Source organism: Myodes glareolus, chromosome 9, assembly GCF_982192425.1.
Source record: "Myodes glareolus chromosome 9, mMyoGla1.1, whole genome shotgun sequence".
Classification (NCBI taxonomy): domain Eukaryota; kingdom Metazoa; phylum Chordata; class Mammalia; order Rodentia; family Cricetidae; genus Myodes; species Myodes glareolus.
The window spans coordinates 37,671,901-37,685,813 of record NC_142034.1 but is presented as its reverse complement, the minus strand read 5'-3'; positions in this window follow the sequence as shown (position 1 = coordinate 37,685,813).

The following is a 13,913-nucleotide window of genomic DNA, read 5'->3' as shown; positions in this document are numbered from 1 at the left end:
AGGTGATGGCACTGGATGCACAACTCATTGACATTTGCACGTGGGTGCTTCCCTGCAGATGCCAGCCTGGGGAACGCACAAAGGCTGCAGCCAGATCTCTCTGAGTTCCACTGTCCCTTTTCTGGAAGGTTCTCAGCATAGACTATGAAGAATGTTTATTGAATCCCTACTATGTGCTGACTGTGGGACTCTACTGTTTTCTGCAGTACAGAGGGGAAGAAACCTGCCAGACCCTGGGGTCAGACCCTGGGGTCAACAGCCTGGGGTCAGACCCTGGGGTCAACAGCCTGGGGTCAACAGCCTGGGGTTAGACTCTGGGGTCACAGCCTGGGGTCACTATGTGATTCCTGAGGCTCCCATAGTCAACTTTCTTCATCAGAGCCATCCAGGAAGACAGGTCACTCTGAGGGACAGGGTGGGGTCTGCTGTACCCTTTCCCACCCTATTTCCAGTGGCTGCTTCTATTCCCAAGGGGCCACCTCTCCTTCCCTGTGTTTAGGTCTGGCATCCCGGTAGGAGCCAGGGGCTAAAAATACTCTCCCATGTGTTTAGATGATTCTTGGAGAATAAACTTCCCCATCTTGGCACACTTGCTGATCCTGCTTCCTGTGGTTCTGATCTGACAGTGTGGGAAGGGAGAGGAAGGTGGGAGTGGAGGGAGGGTCATCGCGGGTGGAAGAGCTCCCTGTGAATGTAGACTGGGGAGGCTGCTTGGTCACCTGGATGGAGACCATCATTGTGAACGGTTCTCCAGTGTGAGGCAACTTATATGTGCCAAACTTATATGTGCACTTGTTGGGAAGAGGCAGAGAAGTTCATGACCAGCTGGCAAGGTTCCAGGCTTCCTTTGCAGCCTTGAGACCATTCGCAGATGGGTCTGAGCTTGGCCCTCTTGTCTAAGTGACCTCACTGTCCCAGACTTCTGCTGCAGACCCCGGGAGGAAGGCCACGCCTATCTCTGTGTGTGGAGCACAGGTCCCTAGACCTTCTGCCCCACACACGTCTCAACTGCTTTGTTTGTTTATCTGAGTAGGGACAAAGACTTGACCTCCTATGATGAAGGAGAGGCTGAGGTGGCGCCTAGTCAGGCCCTGGGAGGGGCTTCCTTTGGAAGGGAGCTGAAGGTCAGATAAGTTCCAAGCTGGTTCCTTCCCCTGATGTTGTTTGGGGACCCAGCACACAGGAAGGGTTGTTGAGTATATATCAGAACAGTTTACTTTCAACAAGATTTAATCTCCCAACAAACACTACTGTATCTTTCAGGCTAGAGTCGGAGGAACCAGGATGAAGGAACCCCGTCCAGGCCATTCCTTTACCATTCCCAGTCATAGGCCAGATACAGTGAAGACAGTAAGGGAACAGGCTGGGAGACACACAGGCCCAGGGTAGAATCTTTTTCTACTGAGAACTGACCAGGCGCTTTGGTAATTTAAGTCACCGGAACCTCGGTTTCCTTGGTTATAAAATGGGGGTGAAGGGAACTGTGGAGAGGGTTCTGACAGCATTTACCTTAGAGTTTGCTGCAAAGATAAAGTATAACACCTGAGCGAGACAGTATGTTCAGTGCTGCAATTGTTACCGTTGTTTTTAGGGAGAGTGCTGGAGGACAGGCAGCCTCCCAGCCCTGACTTCTTCTGGGGAGCTGGACTTCTGGGGAGCGACAGGAAGCAGCAGGGGATTGCTGTCTGGTGTTCCTCTCCCTTCATGGAAGACACATCAAAGGCCTTGTGAAGCCACCCTCCCCTGAAGACAGGGACACGCGTGTCTGCTGAGGCCAGTTGTCTTCGTCCAACCTTGAACAGGGTTCACCCTGTGCCTCAGGGGATAGGAAGGGCCCCAGGGAGGACCCCACTTTGTTGGGTGTCAAGGATGGCGTCAGGCTAAGCCTACATCTCTGACAGGAAAGTGTTTGTTCCCTGGGGCCCCACCTGCTTTCTCACTGTGGGATTGGCCAGACTGGGGCCCCACTGCTGTCTTCCTTTCTGCTTTCTTGAGGAGGCACGGGGACCTTCTGTACAGCCTCCTCTCCACCCTGATGGGGTCTCACACACAGTCTGCCTCTCAGACTGGCAGCCCAAGGCCTGGGCCCATCTATGGAAACAAAGGAAGCCCAATTGCCTTTGAATTTCAGAGAAACAACTAAGAACCGTTTCAGTGTGTCCCGCACAGGGCAAAGGAAATGCTTAAATCAAAACATTGTTTCTTGTTTATCTGAAATTTAATTTTAATTAGGAACCTGGTGATTTTTTTAATTTATTTTTTGTATGTGTATGTATGTTTTCTGTATGTGTATGTATGTTCTGTATGTGTCTGCATGAGAGCTTGCCCTCTGCATATGGATGACCTTGGAGCCAGAAGAGAGAGTTGAATCTCCCAGAACTGGAGTTAGCAGGGGCTGTGAGCTGCCTGATGTAGGTGCTCTGGTTCTTTGGAAGAGCGAGCAGTACGTCCTCTCCAGAAGCCTCCTCCTGGTGCCTGGATGGATAGCATCCTTCCTGAACTTCAGGCTGTGTGATATGAACACACAGCTGAGCGTCTGGTTTGTAAATGAACTCTTGGCATCAGGCCTCTCCTCACCCTACCAAGGAGGGTAGCTAGATGCTCCCTGGGGATTCTACTACAAAGGATGGCAACTGTGATAATTTTTATTAGTGATTTTTCTAGTCAATTTTTTTTTTTGTTTTTGTTTGTTTCGTTGTTGTTGTTGTTGTTGTTGTTTTAGTTTGGTTTGGTTTTTCGAGACAGGGTTTCTCTGTAGCTTTGGAGCCTGTCCTGGAACTAGCTCTTGTAGACCAGGCTGGTCTCAAACTCACAAAGATCCATCTGCCGCTGCCTCCTGAATGCTGGGATTAAAGGCATGTGCCACCACTGCCAGGCTATTATTTATAATTTTATTAGTTAATTTTTTAGTCATTTTTATAATTTAGATGTGGTGGTCCTACCTCCATTTCTTTTTTTCTTTTTTCTTTTTAAAAATTTATTATAAAAAATATCTTTTTCTCATTTTACATGCCAAATCCATTTCACACTTCCTCCCCTCTTCCTGCTGACTCCATCTTCTCCCTACCCCCCATCTCACCCCTTATCTACTCCTCAAAGAGGGTTAGGCTTCCCATGGGGAGTCAACAAAGTCTTGAACATTCCTCTGAGGCAAGACCAAGTCCCTCCCCACTATATCTAGGCTGAGCAAGGTATCCCTCCAGAGAGAATGGGTTCCAAAAAGCCAGAACAAGCAGTAGGGGTAAATCCTGGTCTCGCTGCCAGTGGCCCAGCAGTCTGCCACAGCCATACAATTGTCACTCACATTCAGAGGGTCTAGTTTGGTCCTATGCTGGTTTCCTTGCTGTCAGGCCCAGAATTGGACGGTTTCCATTAGCTCAGGTCAACTGGTACAATGCCTACCCCATTTCTTCCCACTCCAAGTAAGCTGAGATATAGAGAAGAGGGCTGGGGGGGGAGGGGTGCACGAAATACCCGCTGGGACTCCTTCCAGTGCTCCCTGTCCCCTCTTCCGCTGGCCATGCCTTCAGGGGCAGAGTTAGGGCAGCCAGACCCAAGGGTTTTCCCTCCCGAGCAGTTCTAGAAGGAGAGGGCTGTGGGGAGGGCAGCTGGCTGTGTTGCTCCAGCGGACTGGAGCACATCTACCTGCCTGTGGGCTTCCTCCTGTAGAGTCCCGGGAACTGGGGAGAGGCCAGAACCTGGGGAATCTCTTTCTTATCCTTTGGTCTTGACCTGACTTCAGGCTAGCTGACCTGGAGGCTGCAAGGCTGCCTTCTGGCGACCCAGCATCCATCATCACTGCCACCCTCTTGTGTAATAGAACTTCTAGGCGGCACCAAGCTGCCCTCCTGGGAAGGGTGGGGAGGGACTTGGTACCAAGGGTCATTTACAAACCAAAGGGACACTCAGCTGTGTGTGTGTGTTCACACCACAGCCTGGAGTCCAGGAAGGATGCCCTCCAGGCACCAGGAGGGAGCTGAGCACCTCTGGTCCAAATTCAAAGTTCTCCTTCCAACTCCTTTCAGCTTGTAATCTTGATCGAGTTTACTGTCTCTAACTATCACTATTTATAAAGCTGCTATCTTACGCTGGGCCCTTTAGAGCTCTTATCTGACTGATGGTGACAGCAACCTTTAGAGCGGAAACCCCTGGAACAGCCTCTTCCCAGTAGCAGCTGACACCCTGTGCTTGCTACTGTTTGTGTGGTAGGCACGGTGACGTGATAGATGCGTGGCTTGATTCGAGATGATTCCAAAGGTCCTTCGCAGTCCTGGAGCTCCCCATGGGGCAGTCATTGTCACGTCAGCCCTGTGTGTCAACTCCTTCCTAGTTCCACTTCCTTCCCTTCCCTTTCACAGATGTGAGTCCAAGTGGCATTCCTTAATAAATGCCCCAGCAGCTATGGCCCAGCCGTCCCAGAACAACACAAAACACAAGTCAGGTTCGAAACGTACAGTGGCCCCGAAGAAAGTTGGGAGGACAGTAACAACAGTTAGTAAGTGCTCCAGCCAAAAGTGGAGCGCCTCAACCTAAGCACAGCAATGGGGAGCTGAGCACTTGCTTGTCTCCTTTTCAGTGAAGGTAATAAGATGCACAGGACACACAGCAAACAAGTAGCGGAGGAAGGTCTGTGCTCAAGTGTGCTTTCTAGAATACTAGGTATGTCAGTTTTCTCTGCGTCACCATGGCCACAATACTGGACAGAAGCAACTTCCGGGAGAAAGATTTGGCTTGCAGTTTTAGTCCATCATAACTTCAGAGATGTGGCCAAGATGTTCTGTCTGCAACTGCCTCTCTGTGCGGTGGGATCGGCTGGGAAACAAGAGCTACTCAGAACCAGGGCTGGTAAAACCTTCAAAGGCTGGGCTCCCAGGGGCCAGCTTCCACCAGCCGGGCCCCACCTCTGAAAGGTTTCCAGAGTCCTGAACACTGCAGCAAGCTGGGGACTGATCACTCACAAAGTGAGCCTGTGGGAGACGCTGCAGACCTGAGCTATGGCGTATGCTTCGCTACTGTCCAGAGGAAACAGACTCTTGGAGAAGCAGAGGACGCCCCCTTAGCTGGATCGGCACATGCAACGCCCACAGTCTCTGCTGCTCCCCGCAAACTGCTCCTGAAAGTCCCTCCTGGGAGCCCTCCCTTCGAGAGAAGCTGGAAAGTAGGAAGTACCCCACGTGAGATGCTCTACCCTGTCCATCCCCCCCCCCCCGTCCTCCCCCACCACCATGCTGTGATTCTAATAGTGGGGGCTGCACACCAGTCCCAACCCAGCATAAGCTCCACTTCATGATGGTTTCTGTTCTCTGCTCCTCCCACCCCGAGGACCGCGCTCAACCAACGTCATTGCCCAGGCCAACACCAGCACACAGAGCAGGGCAGGCACGGCAGAGGTTTGTGGATGAACAAGAGGGGAAAATGATAGCAGGGAATGGGATTACCGGTTGCTCGTCTTTGCTGGACTAGGACCAAATATTTACCTTGCTCATTATAAAGCCAGGGGTAAGCCTGGCTTTCTCAACTCTGTTTATTCCGCCTTGCCTTCAGTGGCAAACACAATCGGCCTGGTCGCGCTGCCGTTTGAACACCTGTTTCCACATGCGGGGCCTGGGCAAAGGAGGTGTTTGCTCTCCGGTGCCTCCCCTCTGTGTGTCCTCAGGGAATCTGCTGTGTGATCCTTGTGCCCCAGGGGACTTTGGTACTGTGTTCTGCATTCCTTGTCTGGCTACAGGTTCAACTGGAGTTTCAGTGTAGCCTAAGCCGACCATCCTCATTTGGCATGAATTAAGTTATGTGTGGGATAGGATGGACTTGCCTCAGGTTGCCTCTGATCTCCTGGGACACTCTCACGAAAGTGTAGGTTTAGATGAGTCTGTGTCACACTTCAGAATGCCGAAGAGAGGTGTGGAGTCGTGTTGTCTCTTGGATTCACCTCGGAGGTCTAAGGCAAATGGAAATCCCGTGGGTTGCTGGGGTTTGGATAGTGTGTTCTGTAAGGGTTCCTGTGTGGACCTTTAACCCCCACTGTGGGGCAGTAGGAGAGCAGGAACCTGCTGGGTTTGGTGATGCAAGCCTTTAATCCCAGCACTCAGGAGGCAGAGATAGGTAGATCTCTGTGAGTTCTAGTACATCCAGAGCAGTCACACAGAGAGACTCTGTGTCTTAGCTAGGGTTTCTATCACTGTGAAGAGACACCATGACCACAGCAACACTTATAAAGGAAAATATTTCACTGGGTATCTTATAGTTCAGAAGCTCAGGCCATTATCATCATGGCAGGACATGGCAGCCTCCAGGCAGACATGGTGTTGGAGAGGAGCCGAGAGTGCTACATCTCGCACAGGAAGTGGTCTGGCTCACTGGGTGTGGCTTGAGCGTATATGAGACCTCAAAGCCTGCCTCCACACTGACACACTTCCTCAAAAAAGGTCACACCTACTCCAATAAGGCCCCACCTCCTAATTGTGCTACTCCCTTTGGGAGCCATTTTCTTTCAAATTACCACATCCTACTCCCTGGTTCCTAAAGGCTTGTAGCCACACCATAATGCAAAAACGCATTTAGTCCAACTTCAAAGTCCCATAGTCTATAACAGTCTCAAACTTACTTAAAAGTTGAAAGTCTCTTCTGAGATTCATGCAATCTCTTAACGGTAATCCCCTATAAAATCAAAATCAAAAAGAAGGTGAGATACTACCAACATCTCATGGCACAGGATTATGCATTATTATTTCAAAACATAGGGAAGGGAGCATAGTGAGGAAACGCTGAACCAAAGCAAGACTGAAAATCAGCGGGGCAAACTCCAAACTTCACATCCGTGTCTGATGTCAAAAATGCTCTTCAGATCTCCAACTACTTGCAGCTTTGTTGACTGCAACACACTTCTCTCTCTTGGGCTGGTTCTGCTCCCTGTTAGCAGCTCTCCTAGGCAGGTACCCCACGGCTCTGGTATCTCCAGCATCTTGGGGTCTCCAAGGCAATCCAGGCTTCACCTTCACAGCTTCATGCAGTGGCCTCTTTAGGCCTCCATTCATGGACACCCCTGACACATGCCTGACCTCAGTGGCTTTCCTGAGTCATGGAGGCAAATTCCATAGCCCTTTCTTCTGTCCTTAACTCTAAAGCCAGAACCACGTGGCCAAAGCTGCCAAGTTCTGCTGCTCACTGGAAATGGAACTCGATCTCCTTATTTAATGACATCTTTACCAACTTTCTGTTTGCGATGGCTGCCTTCCCTGCCTAAACTTGGCTGTCCCTGAACTTGCTCTGTAGACCAGGCTGGCCTCAGACTCAGAGCCACCAGCCTCTGCCATCAGAGCGCTGGGGTTAAAGGAGGGCACCACCACACCTGGCTCTGAGCTGTCCTTTAATTCCTTTTCACAAACTGGGACGTTAGCTGGGTGCCCGGATGCCATCATCACTCCCTTTAGCCCATTTCTTAATCTCTTTAACTCTCTGAATACAGGATTGAGCTCCATTCCACTTCCTGGTGCCTCTTTTCTCCCCAGCTCACTCCTTTTCAAAATAAATCTTTATAAGCATGAACACTAGTAACCACCGACAGAGTTCGTACTAGGCTGCTTTGAGATTTCCTTTGCCAATGGACTTAATCCGTATCTCTTCACTTTAGTCTCAGGCAGACTATTCAGACAAGGACAAAAAGCAACCACCTTCTTCTCCATAATATCATAAGATATACCTCTAGAAAACATACTAAAATTTTTCTCCTCTGAAACCTCTTGAACCAAGCCCACAGTTTAAGTCATTCTCAGCACCAATGTCTTCCATGCTCCTACTAGCATTGCTCATTAAGTCGTGCTTAGAACAGTCCACTGCTTTCCTAACCCAAAGCACCAAAGTCCAAATTACTCCAAATATAAAGGCATGGTCAGGCCTTTCACAAAACCCCACTCCTAGTACCAATTTATGTCTTAGTTTCTATTGCTGTGAAGAGACACCATGACCACAGCAACTCTTCTAAAGGAAAACATTAAGCTGGGAGGTTTATAGTTCAGAGGTTCAGTTCATTATCATCACAGCGGGACATGGTGGCCTGCAGGCAGACATGGTGCTGGAGAGATAGTTGAGTGTATAGGCAAGTGAGTTGTCTCACTGAGCGTGGTTTGAGCATATCTGAGAGAGAGGATGAGAGAGAGCACAGGAACTTAGTCTGGTTCTGTGTTTAGAAGTGGGGCTTTTGGGGTTGCGGAGGAATAGGGTTCTGTGCTAGCTTGCCAGCCTGAGTCTCTAGATGCACTGGCATGCATCTCTAGCCCCACTGCTCCTGTGTGAGATTAGAATAGAGACAGAATGGTGTTCTGAGAAGCCGCACACCCTCCCAGAGAACCCTGCTCCACAGACAGAAGTGAGAACCGACCCTGGAAAGCTGTTCCCTGCCTTCTACACTTGTGTCATGGGGTGTGTGCTCTCTCTCACCTGTGAAATGATTAAATAAGAAATAGGATTTCGGGGGACTGAAAAGGTAGTTCAGATGGTAAAGGGATCACCATGCAAGCATGAGGACCTGAGTTCAATCCCCAGAACCCACAGAAAACATGCCAGCCTTGGTGTTGTGTTCTTGTAATCTTAGTGCTGGGAGGCAGAGACAGGAGGATCTCTGTGAGTTCAAGGTCAGCCTGGTCTACAAGAGCTAGTTCCAGGACAGGTACCAAAAGCTACAGAGAAACCTTGTCTTGAAAAAAACCAAAAAAAAAAAAAAAAGGTGGGGGGGGACTAAGACCAGAACACACACACACACACACACACACACACACACACACGTGCACGTACACTTTAGAGTTCTTCCATCACCAGGTACATCCTTTAACCTTGTCTCTCCAGAACCACTAGCTTAAATAAATTTCTTTTTAATGTAGTTTAACTCAAGCATTTCACTACCGTAGGAAGAATGAGATGTTCATGACAGTGATTTCACTATGACGGTATCGTGTGGAAACAGCAGGTTTGCTTTGTGAACACTGAAGTGGAGCAGGAGGTTCCAAGTCTCTGAGCTGTTGGGTCGGGAGCACCCCGAAGATCGTCAGGTCGTCTTGTGCAGTGGATACCACATAGCAGCTGATAGAATTACCTTTAGAGTCTGTGTGCGGGCTGAACAGTTGCTTCGGTGGTTAAGAATCCTTCTTGTGCTGGCCAGGGACCCAGGTTTGATTCCAAGCACCCTTCTGGAGGCTCACCACTTCCTTGGGCACCAGGCACATATGGGGTACAAGGTATACATGCAGGCAAAACACTCATACCCATAAAATAATAAAAGTAACTATTTCAAAAAAGAGTGTGTTTGAAATACTCTCAGGGCTGCATTCAGTTATTAGAGGGGTGTTTGCAGGATGTTTGAACACACTGTGAAGATGTGCTTCTCTGCTCCCTTGCCTGCCTAAGGCACCTTCTGATGGGTTTAATAAGCAGCTGAATGGCCAACAGCTAGGCAGGAGAGGACAGGAGGGACTTCCAGGCAGAGGTAGGGACTTTGGCAAGAAACAGAGGCACAGGGTATTTGCCAGTGAGACAAGGAGAAAGTCAGACAGACATACAGTACTGGCACAAAAAAATCCAGTTAGGTCGAATCAAACCAAATCAAAATGCCCATTGTTTTATTAATGGGCATTAATTTATTAATAAAAATTAATAAAATAATAAAATAATTAATAAAATAATAAAATAAAATGGGGAGACAGGACAGCAGGGAGCCCAAGCAGACCCAAAAACCACGTGTTTCTCCTCTAGGAGGCCATTTAAATACCCTGTGGACCCCCTCCCAGGGAGGGGTCAGGATCTGGCATGCTGGGATTTGGAGTCCAGACCAATACAACTCCCAGGCCAGGGGCTGGGACTACACTCCCGACTTAACATTCCAGACTCTTAGGAATGACAGGAAATTGAAGTAATAATTATGACAAACATTTAGGCTCTCTTTGGAAAAAGGGCATAGACTCAAGTCTGGCTACTTCCTGCTGGCACGGGGCAATGTGGGGAGGGGAGAGCTGGCTGTTGGTGGATCCACTTTAGCGGGTGGTGTGGCTGGAAAGGCATCCTGTTGGCTGTCAATCCGGAGACGCCGGGCATTTGTTTTTTGAGGGAGGCAAGAAGGCAGATGTCTAGGAGAAAAAATATTGTTATTACTGAGGCTCTATGAAGTGGGGCTAGTCTTGGAATAAGACACAATAGCAGATGAAACCAGATTTAGTTGGCAGGTGTCCATGATCCAGAAGAGTTGGTACCAATGGAACCCCAGGAGCTGGTACAGGCTCTTTTGGTGTTGTCCTGGGAGCATTTTGTAGGTTGATCTTGACTAGACAGCAGGAGTAACCTGAAAAATATGCTTAGAACTGGAAAATTAAAAACCTTGGATTTTACCAGACCTGATTTTGGTTAGCAATTGAGCTTTTTCAGGAACCTGTCAGAGAACTGGCAGAAGGCTATTAGAGGAAATTGAGAACTTAGGACCTCTGAAGGTGGAAACCTGTTAATCCTGGACTATGAAGCCTGTTAAAGAACAGTTACTTTGAATTGTTAAATGCCTTTAGACAGATCTGGGAGGAATAGATGAGCAAAAAACAAGACAGCTTTTGGCCAGCAGGCAATTCCAAGTACTCTCCTGGTCCTTGGAGAACATCAGGCTTAGAAGCAGGTTTTGCCATTAGCTGTTGAGTGCGAGAGGCCCAAAGATTTTTCCTGTGAGGGGAAGAATGTCTTGAATGTCTTACCTGGCTTGACAGATAAGCTGATCAATTCCCTGAGAAAAAAAGGCCTTTTTTTTTTTCTTTTGTGTTGTTGCTTTCCAAACCAGAGCAAGCCTGGAGATGTAGGTCTTCTGTCTTCTTGGAGGACACACATAGGATGCTGTAGAGGCAGGCTTGTCTCTATAGTAGAAGCTCTATATTTTGAAAATGCCATGGTCTCAGGTCTGTAAAGGCACTTGAGAACAAAAATCATTGTCTGGTATTTTAAACTGGGCATATAAGCTAAACATTTAAAGCTGTTGTAATCTGGAAGGACATACGTACATAACATTTATACACATTTGTATACATTTACATTTGTACACAGTTACACATTTATATAAACACATAGAGAAATAGGATAGCCTTAGAGACCTGTGTCAGCTGCCTAGGTTTTGCGAGAGAGAACAGAAAGATAGAGAAGAAACACTTTTGTAGGGTTTAGAGTGGAAGGATGGGGGGATTTGTCAGTAGGGAAGGTTTGCTGTTTGGAGCAATGCAGAGACCAGGGAAACAGCTGGAGAAAGGCAGGGTGCCCAGCGGGTGCTGGGCCCAGAAGCTGATGAGCAAATGCTGTTTTAGGAACCGGCCACTGTGTCTGTTACTGAGGAAAAGTGCGCTGTGCTTTGGGGCAAGTGCCCCTCCGCAAGCAAACTGGCCGCGTTTGGGCAAGTATATTTCTGGAATAGGCAGCCCTGAGGCTTTGTTATCTCCGAACCCAGGACAGAGGTAGAGCAGCGGCGGCGCAGTGTGCAGCTTTGGAATGGCAGCCGCTTTTTGGGCTCACAGCAGTAGAGCACTTTGGAACGAAGGGTTAGAATTTTAAAATGGCTGCTGAGGAGAGGCAGCGAGTCATGCACCAGAACATAGATTAATATAACTGGATTTATTTAAGTCTTAAGAGTTAGTTGGGAACAAACCTAAGCTAAGGTCAAGCTTTCATAATTAGTAAGAAGTCTCCATGTCATTATTTGGGAGCTGGCGGTCCAAAGGAAGTCTGACTACAGAGAGGAGTGGGCATTTGCAGAGAGCGTGGGTGGGTTCCCGGTGGCGGGACTGAAACCTGTAGCGGGGTGGGAGAGTCACAGCAACGCCCGGTGCTTGGAGTTTGGTGAGACTTCAGGGAACGAGAGCCAAATCTGAGCACATCATCGAGCCTCTGCAGGCACAAAACCCACACTGCCCTCCCTGATGGGTGGTGGGGATGCTGGCCCTGCAGTGTTGCAGCCCTGAACCCTAACATTTCTCCTCAAGTCACATAACAAATTCAAATTAACATTGGCTACTTCCCAAGAGACCAAATTAGATATGATTGGTTATTTTCGTCTTTAAATAGTAAAAATTTAAAAAGATTCTATTTTGTGTGTGTGTGTGTGTGTGTGTGTGTGTGTGTGAGTGAGGCTGTTTCACTGACAAGTATGAACACTACGTGTGCCAATCATAGTGGAGCACGCACTTGGGAGGTAGCAGCAGGCAGACTTCTGTGAGTTCCAGGACAGCTAGAGCTATCTAGTGAAACCCTGAGGGGTGGGAGTGGGGTGTACCACATACATGCTGTGCCCAAAGAGGACAGAAGAGGGTAACTGAAACCCCTGGAACAAGGCCGGCAGTGGTGGTGCATTCTTTTAATCCCAGCACTCTGGAGGCAGAGGTAGACAGATCTCTGTGAGTTCAAGGCCAGCCTGGCCTACAAATTGAGTTCCAGGACAGACAGGGCTATTACACAGAGAAACCCTGTCTCAAAAAAAAAAAAAAAAACCAAAACAAAACCACCACCACAACAAAGCAGGAAAGAGGAGAAAACCACAGTTGGACTCAATAACCTTGTGGCAGTGCTGGCTAACCCTCTGGAACTCGGCAGTTAGCCCTGAATGCATGCGGAGAGCTCGGGAATCAGCCTGATGTATGTTGGCCATGAGAGCCGGATGGACATGTGGTATTTGTGTTAAAGCCCGGCTGCTGGTGATCAAACATCTGGGGACAAGGGCTCCAACTCAATTGTTCTCCCTCCCTCCTCAGGAAGGACCAGGAAGGAAAGGGCCACAGGTGGAGAAGACTATTGTCTTCAGTGGGTATCACCAGGTAGCCTGGCTGGCAGGGGGCCAGTGAGAAGGCTCTGACAGGCACTCTAAGGTCCCACAAAGTTCACTCAAACCTCTATCTTTCCGAGCTACCTCTGAAGCTGCAGTCAATCTTTGTTAAGATACTATCAGGTGCTCCAGAGTGCAGCTGGGAACAGGTGACCTTTACTCCAGTCACAAGTCCTCCAGGCCCGCTGCCAGCCAGGCTACCTGGTGATGCTTGACCTACTGAAGACAATAGTTTCTCCTCCACCTGAGCCCTTTCCTTCCTAGCCCTTCCTGAGACTGAGACGTGGGGGAGAACAATCAAGTTGAACCCCTTTGACCCTTTTGCTCCCCACTTTCTTCTGTCTACCTCCAGAGGTCCCTGGGCCACCACAGCAAGCTACAAACCTAGGATGTCCATGCCCCTCGGGAGTCACTGCAGATTCCTGGGTCTGAGGCCTTGCTATCTTTCAGGAGTGGTGGGAGGCACTGCCATTAAGATACCCACTTCTTGCTGGGCAGTGGTGGCGCACACCTTTAATCCCAGCACTTGGGAGGCTGAGGCAGGTGGATCTCTGTGAGTTCGAGGCCAGCCTGGTCTAAAGAGCAAGTTCCAGGACAGCCAGGATTGTTAGAGAAAGCCTGTCTCAAAAAAAGAAAAAAAAAAAAAAAGGAAAGAAAGAAAAAAACCCCACTTCCTCCAGATGTCGCAATGCTGCATTTGCACAAGTGTCATTGATGGTAAAGGTGGCTCCTGGTCAGTGTTATCAGTACAGCGTGACGTGGCCAAGGTCATCATAACCTTGCCAAAGAGGAAGCCACCAAGACTCGGGTGGGCTGACCGTTCTTCCAGGAATGGGGTGGTAAAGCGACAACTGGGTTCTCCCCCTCCTCCAATCTTAGTTTGAAGTGGGCTCCAAAACATTCTGTCCCTGGGAGACCAGCATCCTGGGCAGGTGATTTAATCTTCAAATTCATCCATCAGAGGGGATGAAGTTCGTCGCTCACAAAGCTATGCGAGGTGAGTGGGGTTCAGTAATGAACACAGATCATAGGCAAAACAGAATTTCTAAATAGGACCTGGGGATGTCGCTTAGGGATGGGCACT